An 8,178-nucleotide genomic window follows, 5' to 3' on the forward strand; every position below is an offset into this window, starting at 1 on the left:
TGCCGCAGCCAGCGTGCGGGTGTTGGGTGGGGGTGCACAGCACTGGAAGCCCCTCTCCTTCCCGTGTCCGACCTTGGCACAGGTTTTGTGCCGCCCCCGAGCAGCCAGGCAGATGCTCCCAGGGCAGCTGCAGTCCAGCTTTTCCAGCATCGCGCCCCTGCTCCTGCCTGGACACCACCAGGGAAAGGTCCTCAGCTCCCCTGGAGCCTCCCCAAGTGTTTTTTGCCCACAGCTCCAATCATCCCCTCCCCCACCTGTGCCCAGAGCTACTCCGGCCCTTGTTTTCCAAGGGGATCCATGCACTGCCCATCAGGAGCAGACAGCAGCAGAGGAGCTGGTGATGGTGAGGCAGAAACCGAGGCATTCTCCAAACCCCTGAACTTCAGGTCATGGAGCAGCTCGGGCTTTGCAGCTGCCGCTGGACAGAGGTGGCTCTGAGGTGCTGCACAGGCACAGGGGAGCTAGGGGTGCCCCTGGGGAGCAGCTCCTGGCAGTCAGGCAGAGGTTACAGCTTCACCCAGCACCGAGATGTGGGACCCTGCCCCCGCACAGCGTGGCTGCTGGAGCCATCCACTCCCGCTGGGATACTGCCTCTGTCACCGAGAGCCAGGGGAACAAAACAGGCCTTGGGGGGGAGGCATTAAAAAAAAATTACAGAAGGAGAAAAAAAAAAAAAAAGAGATTAGAAATTATAAATGGCAACAGACAACAATAACAACAAAAATATACAGCTTTCTCCTCAAACTGTTCTTTTAGTCCCAACAGCGTCTGCTGCGCAGAGCTCGCGTCTCAAAATTCACAGCTGCTCAAAACCCCCAAAAAGCTCATGAATTATTTATCCCTGCTCAGATCAATCCTTCAGCATGCTGTCAGTGAGGAATCAAAGCCCTGGGAAGGCAGGCAGGGAAGGAAGCAGCATCCAAACCCCCGAGCAGCTGGGGGTCCGTCAGCTCGCGTGCCGCACCTCAGCCGCTTCCCTCCCCGTCCTGCCCCCATCTCCGTCCCCATCCCCATTTCTGTCCTGTCCCCATCCCCATCTCCATCCTGTCCCCATCCCTGTCCTCGCACCATTCCCGTCCCCATCCCTGGTCCCATCCCCATCCCTGACCTGTCCCCATCCCCATCCCCATCCTGTCCCCATCCTTGTCCTGTCCCCATTCCCATCCCCATTCCTGTCCCCATCCCCGTGCAGCCGCAGCGCCGGTGCCTGCAGGAGCCCCGCACACGTGCCCCATTTCTGAGCTCCTTCCAAGACCCTGCATATTAATAATTGATGTTAAAAGCTTATTTTAAGGCATGTAAGTCACCTTGTTCCCAGGGAGGCTTCTCCCCTCACCCCCAAAGCCGGTGCCCACCAGCAGTGCTACTGGAGGGCGCTTTACTCCCGGCTCTGCCTGGCCCATGCCGAGTCCATCTCCCACCTGCAGCTTCTGAAACTCCTGAACCCTGGTGCTGCCGCCAGCCCCTGCCTCCACTGCCTCTCCTTCCCCCAGACAAGTGACAGGGAAGTTAAAAAGAGCAATTGCAGCAGCCAAGGGCAGAAGCCATCCCCGACCCTGTCCCCACCGTCCCTTGCCCCTTCAGGGCTCTGCGGGTGGCTTTCGCGGAGCTGCAGATGCGGAGGACAGCAGAGGATAAGGGCACACGGGGAGTGGAAAAATACTGCTCGCCCCCCCTGTCTGGTGTGCAGAGGGTGGGATGGAGAGAAAGGAAACACTTCAGCTTGTTTTTCTCTTTGCTTTTCAGAGGAAAAATCCAGCCCTGCAAAGAGAGATGGGCAACATCCCTGCATGCAGGGATGCTCCAGGATTTGAATCGTGACCGGGAGTGATTCCAGGCTCTTCCCTCATCACACCAGCGAGACCAACTTTCGCGGGAGAGGTTGCACAGGGCTGGCTCTTGCTCATGTTCTAGTGAGGTGCTAACTCGGTGCCTTGCCCGGTTACCTTGGAGGTAGGGTAGGTGAGAGGAAAGCATCCCTCCCCTGCATCACTTCTGAATTTCAGGACATTTTACATCTTCACTGACAGCAGCAGAGCCCAGTGCAGTATCTGCTCCCAAAACTGCTCCCTTTCCCACGAGCTCCTCAGACCAGCCTTAATTCACCTGGGGCCCCCTGAAATGCTGCCCCGTTCCCAGGGTGAAGACCCCTCCTCCTGAAAGCACTGGCTTTGCTCTCTCTGTTTTCCCCACCCCAGGTCTTGTGCTGTCAGAGCTCTGGTTTCAATCACATTCCTACAGCATCCCTCCTGCTAGAGCATCTCCATTTACCCAGGCGGATGCAATGCTGCTTAATTAGTCCCCGTAGAGCGCTGGGTCCATCATTAACCACCCTCCTGCTCTCAGTCTGGAGCGTGTTCTGCAATGCCCCTGCAGCTCTGCCTCTGCAAAGCCCAACTACAGCTCGGCAGTTGGAGAGAAAGGCAGGAGCATGCACAGAAGTGGGCTGCAGAGCCCATCCCCTGCCATACCTGGGGCCCTGCATGAGTCTTTGCACAAGCCTGCTTTGCACGAGCTTGCTTTGCACGAGCCTGCTGGCAGGCAGCTCGCTGCCAAAAAACCCAGGCAAACTGAATTTCCTGCTGCCTTAACCCACCTGTACCCCACACAGCAAGGGTGGGTACCTGGGGCTCAGCTCTCCTGTTGACGCTGCTCCGGCTCCCCCCACTCCCCTCCATCCCCAGCCAACACCCCCACGATGCTCCGGGAGAGCCGCCAGCGCAGCCCTGAAGTCCCGCCGCACCTTCCCTGGTGCAAAGCCATTTATCACCGCACGCAAACAGCTCGCTGCTAAAGGCCACGCCATGACAAAACGCCAATAGGTGTATTTACATTCAATATGTCCCGCTAATCTGGCCTTCAGAAAGCGCCTGCTGAACCTGTCCTTTCGTTCCTGGGCATCACCTCTTTAATCAGTCTCTCTTTACTGATCATAGATTGATTTCAGTTCCAGTAGCCAATAGGTTTTCCTTTTAATTTTCAGCATCACTTTTAATTAAAGCAAGGTGGGTCTGACCCCATCAGATCATATCAAAGTCTGTCTGAGCCCCAGGTGAGTGAAAACACCAGCATAAATTATTGATTAATCTTTGTTCAGATTAATCTATCACTGCCTTCCCCTGGGCAGCGCGAGGATGGAGCTCCCACGACGTTTGCCTTGTGGCTGCCGAGGACCCTGCGGTGCCTCCAGGCAGGGGGGCACGGAGAAACCTGCCCCCCGAGAGCAGCGTGCCCCTCACCCCCTTCTCCAACACACCCCAGCTCAGGGACACAGTGGGGGCAAGCTTCACCCTGGGACACATCGCTAAACCTCCAGAGCAACCAAGGTGGTTTTCTTCCTCTGGGAGAAGGATGCAAACCACAGTGAGAAGTGGGATTAAAAAAAGAGGTGCCATTTCTGCACCAAGCGCAGAACAAAGGCCCTTGGGTGGAAGAACAAGGGGTTTTGCCCCGTGTGGGCAGCCCTAGAGCTGAAGGTTGACAGGAGCGATGCTCAAGGTGGAGGAGCCCTTCTGTCCTGCCCGGCTGCCGCCACAGATTTCCAACGGGAACCACACAAAGCTCGTACCTGGAGGCGGGTTTATGCCAGCACGTGGAGATGAGGACAGGCAGGAGGCGGCTGGACGGGGAGGGAAAGGCGAGCAGCCCCCAGGGAGGTGCCAGCTGCCACCCAGCACCAGCGCCAGCCTGGAGCCAGCAGAGTTCCTGCCCCTGCCAGGCTGGGTGAGAGCCTGAGCTCAGGAATGATCCAGAAATGCTATGAACCAGCAGCGTCAGAGCACCCAAGAGGTCCTCCGCGGCTCAGCCGGAGCAGGTGCCTCCGGCACGGCACAGCCCAAAGCCGGGGAGCGCGCACGCTGCTCGGGTATGAATAAAGATGGAGCCGAGGCATCCCCGCCGCTCCCGCCGCAGCCGCCGCTCCTGCCTGAATACTAATCGCTAGCCCAAGCCAGGCCACTTAAAAGCACGTTTGTGGCCAGGGCCTGGAAGAGGCGACGGTGTACTTGCACTATTCGAGGGCAAAACAGGTGGCTTTGCTGGATCCTGAAAACTTCTGTTCTTGGAATAAACTTCAGATGTTGCCAAAACCTGAGGGGGGTGAAGGGCTGGATAGAAATAGCCGGAGGCTGCGGAAGGATTGCCAGCAGCATCAGATCAGCTCGTGAGTCAGCAGCATTAGCTCTCACCTCAACGAGCAATCTGCAAATTGTGCAAATCTGCTTTTCACAGCTCACCTAACCTGCTAAACGGCCTCAGTCTGACAGCTCGGGTGTTCACGCTCAGAAGTGACCGAGTTAATGAAGAAGCAGAAGGGAGGGGGGGGGAATTAAAACAAATACACAAGTTCGGAAATCGGTTGAAGAGATGGCCGCAGCTGGCCTGTGCCAGGGTTTATGCCACAGGAGGAGCTCGTTTTGCAATTACATCCCCCAAAACACCTGAGACCGGTTCCAGAGCTGGGCATCCCTTCTGCTTCCCTGTTTTCCCACCTGCTTGTCGCAGCCACAGCCCGAAGCCCTGCGCCGTGCAGGGGCATTCTTTGATCGGGTAAAGATTTCCAATCCTTCTGGATTAAAACCCCTCCCGTCATCAAATCCAAACCGGATAAGGAGATCAGCCTACGCAAGGAGAAGACGAAAGGGGCTGTGTTTCCCCTCCCTTTGTAAAACGGCGTGATCGATACCACGTGTCCACTGGGATAAACAACCAGCTCAGCTGCGCGGGAAATTGCCTGGGAAAGAGGAAGCAGGAGGAGGATGAATCGGTGGCAGGATCCACCCCAGGGTTTACCTGTAAAGTATTTTTAGCACCGAGCTTGGGAGAAAAAGCTGCAGCGGCATAGTTCAGAGCAGGACAAGTAGAGGACCTGGGCTTGTCGTGGGGTTACCTTCGGCAAAGGTCCTCAGAGCCGCACTGGGAAGCGACGAGCAGCCAGGAGCAGGAGGCTGATTCCTGCACCGAGAGGCCGCGTGTGAGCGGAGGAGGGTGGCTCTAAAGCGTCTCTCGGGGTCTCACCCCTCAGCTTCCAGATCTTTCCAAGAAAACATCTCAGCCCTTCCCGCAGGGCTGTATGGGTGCAGGTACCTGTTAGTCCCGTACGTGTGAGATCCCGGGGGTCAGCCAGCCCGGGGGGCTGTGCCCCCCCCCCACCCCCAGCATTGCGTGGTGCTGTGCCACCATTCAGCCCTTCGGTGCCATCCTGGCGCTGGGGCTGAGCCACCAGCTCGCTGAGCAGAGCACAAGGGCCCCCACCTTGCCACCATTTCATGCCAATCCATGCACCAGGGGCTTTGCCACGGGCTCAAGCAGTCGGTCACCTTTTCCCCCATAAAGTAGGAATGTCAATCCCATTAAAATCCTTAATTCAAATTGTGTCTGCTCTCTTTCCAGGTAATATCAACTTAATGTTCTCCAACTGGCTACTATTAATCTCGCACCACAGACAGATCATTATGAATGGGGGGAGCGGGGGGATCTGTAGCACGGACTGATCAAGCACGTTTCAAAAAAAGTGATGTGATTTATGTCTATATTACACCACATATTAGGATATTTCTATAAGCCAGTCCCTGAGCAAATACAAGTACGTGCCCCACACATACCGGCATCGCTGCTTTAGCTAGCTGTGCAAACACAGGGTAGAGATATTTAACAGGGTATAATTAAATCCTGGTGGGAGAAACACCTTCTTTACAAACAGTGGTTGGAAAAGAGGAGATTCCAGGGCACCCCCAGCCTGTACTGGGGGCCTGACAGCCCCTGCCCTGGCTCTGCACATGGGGCAACGCCAGAGCTGTTTCCCACCCCCCTTCGTGGAGTGACCCCCCCCCCCCATCCCTCCTCCCGAGGTCTGGACCCACTTCTCTCTTTTTCTGCCCCAGCAATTCCAGATTCCATTTTCTCCTGCCACGCAACGCAACTGTGAGATGAGCACCAAACAGTTCATCCCTTCTCAGCCAGCATCCCACATCCCAGAGCCCACAGAGAGCCCTCGAAGCCCACCACCCCCCCCGGTGCCCCTGTGCCCTCCCGAGGCCCCAGGCACCCCACTTCTGCTGAGCCTCAGTCCTCCAGCCCATCCCGCGCTTGGGGGACGCAGGTGACAACCTTGGAGGTGGTATCAACAGCGGGATCCAGGCTCTTTGCCCAGACCCCTCTTCCAACCTCTTAGCACTTCAAGGGTCCACAGATGCCTACCCATGAGCTACCTCTATTTTATTTATCCCGATGAAGCATCTCTGCTTGTCCTAGAGCATCACCTCATGAGGTTTAACAGCTGCTGCATTCCCTCCCAGCCATCGTTGCATCACTGCACCCTGGGACCAGTCCAAGATCTATTGAAGCTGGTGGAAAACTCCCATTGACATCAATCAATCCGAGATTAAAAAGGGTTTGTAAAGCCTGTGATACCTCAGGGATGAAAGATAAAAATATAACTGTATTCAAAATTTACATTTTAAAGAATTCCGATTTTCCGTGGCCAATAAAAAAAACCAGCTTTGCCCATTGGAATGAAAATCAGGGAATGTCCTCGTCCTGCAGATGCTGAGTGCAGGGGGAAAGCTGCCGAAATCGAAGCACACACTTGGAGGAGGGAGCGGAGCGTGTGCGCCAAAACCTGGTGCTGGACGCCCACTGAGGAGTGCCACCAGCCAGGGGACTCCAGCCCTGATGGCCTCTGAGAGCAGTAAGAGAGATCAGCAAATTAACCCTGTTCTTTGCAGCTTCCTTGGAATAACAGAGGAAGAGGACGAAATGCCAGGTGCCTGAATGCGCGAGTTATATCCTTGGAATAGCAGCCTAAAAAGGAACAGCTTTAGCTAAAGCTGGTAAAACAGCAGAATTCCAAGGGCGTTAAACCAGACCAAGGGCACGTTGCTCTGGGCTAACAGTCTGAAGTTTTGGTTGGCAGCATCAATTTAAAATGCAACTTATAAATCAGTGACTTTAAAGGCGAGGCTTTTTTGGTTGTTATTTTTTGTTGGTTCCCCCACCCCCCCCCTTATTATTTAATTACTTTGTCTTCTGAATGCCCTTTAAAAACTTTACTTTTTCCATGCTGCATCTCTATCAAGCAATTTTTACACAGCACTTGCCCACAGCTCTGATGGCGTGATACTGGGGAAAAAGAAAGTAAATCCACTTTTAATCTCAAGGGCTGAAGGTGTTACTTTTTGTTTAGATCACCACTATTTAATGATAAATATTTTCAGCGTTTCTGATAACCTGGGTGAGAGCCTATCGATTTCTCTACCTTGCGCTATAAGGTGGCTTGTATTAAAAAAAGGATCACTCAGCTCTTTTCCAGTTCGGAGCGTGCTAGGAAAAGGCTCATGTTTGACTGCTTTTTAAGTAGTGGTGAACCACCCCCTTTCCCCCATCCCCAAGAAAACCCTTTTAAAACATTCTTAGATGAAAAAGAAATACCCTTCTGCTGAATTTTGTACCAGCCCATTAACAGTAAAACCACCAAAAGAATTATTAACAGCAACAAATGAATTGGTTTGGAAATTTGTCAAATGTGGGACTATACTAAAAAATTAGAGGTAAATTTGTGAAGAAAACGTTTTAAAGCCTCTGGAGCAAAAGTATGGGAATTTCTTTCTTGCCGAGGGCAGCATCCCCTGCACACTTGCAAACTCCAGTGGTACCAGCTGCAGTGATCCCCGAGAGCTCACCTTTAATTTCCCAACACAATTAACACAGTCATCAGCAGAGTTTGAGCAGGATTTTTCTTCCTCACTGATCACTCGCTGCTCCTTTAAGGACGGGGAAATGTCATATCACAGTAATTTTAAATGTTTCATCGCACAGCTCCTCCACTCTCTTACATCAGAAATTTGCAGCTTTAATTTCACGGATGTCTGTAATTATGCGAGTATAGCGAGGTGCACAGTAAAAACAAGAAGAAAAGCTGAAGAGCTTAGCAGCTTTGCTTTTTGGCATTTAATCCCCTCATGGTTTTCAGTAGGAGAAAAATATTTAATACAAAGAAGCTAATTTGACTGTCATCTTCTACCGCTGTGGCCTCAAGACCACGGGTGGTGGTAGAAGCTGAAGCGAGCAGGAGGATGCTGAGCCCATCCCGCCCCATCGCTTCCCTCCGTGGCTCCGGAGCGGGAACGTCACCCAGACCTTGGAGGGGAACCTACGCGGTGCCCGGGCAGAACAGACCTC

This window comes from Falco punctatus (genome assembly GCF_963210335.1).
Source record: "Falco punctatus genome assembly, chromosome: 9".
Lineage (NCBI taxonomy): Eukaryota > Metazoa > Chordata > Aves > Falconiformes > Falconidae > Falco > Falco punctatus.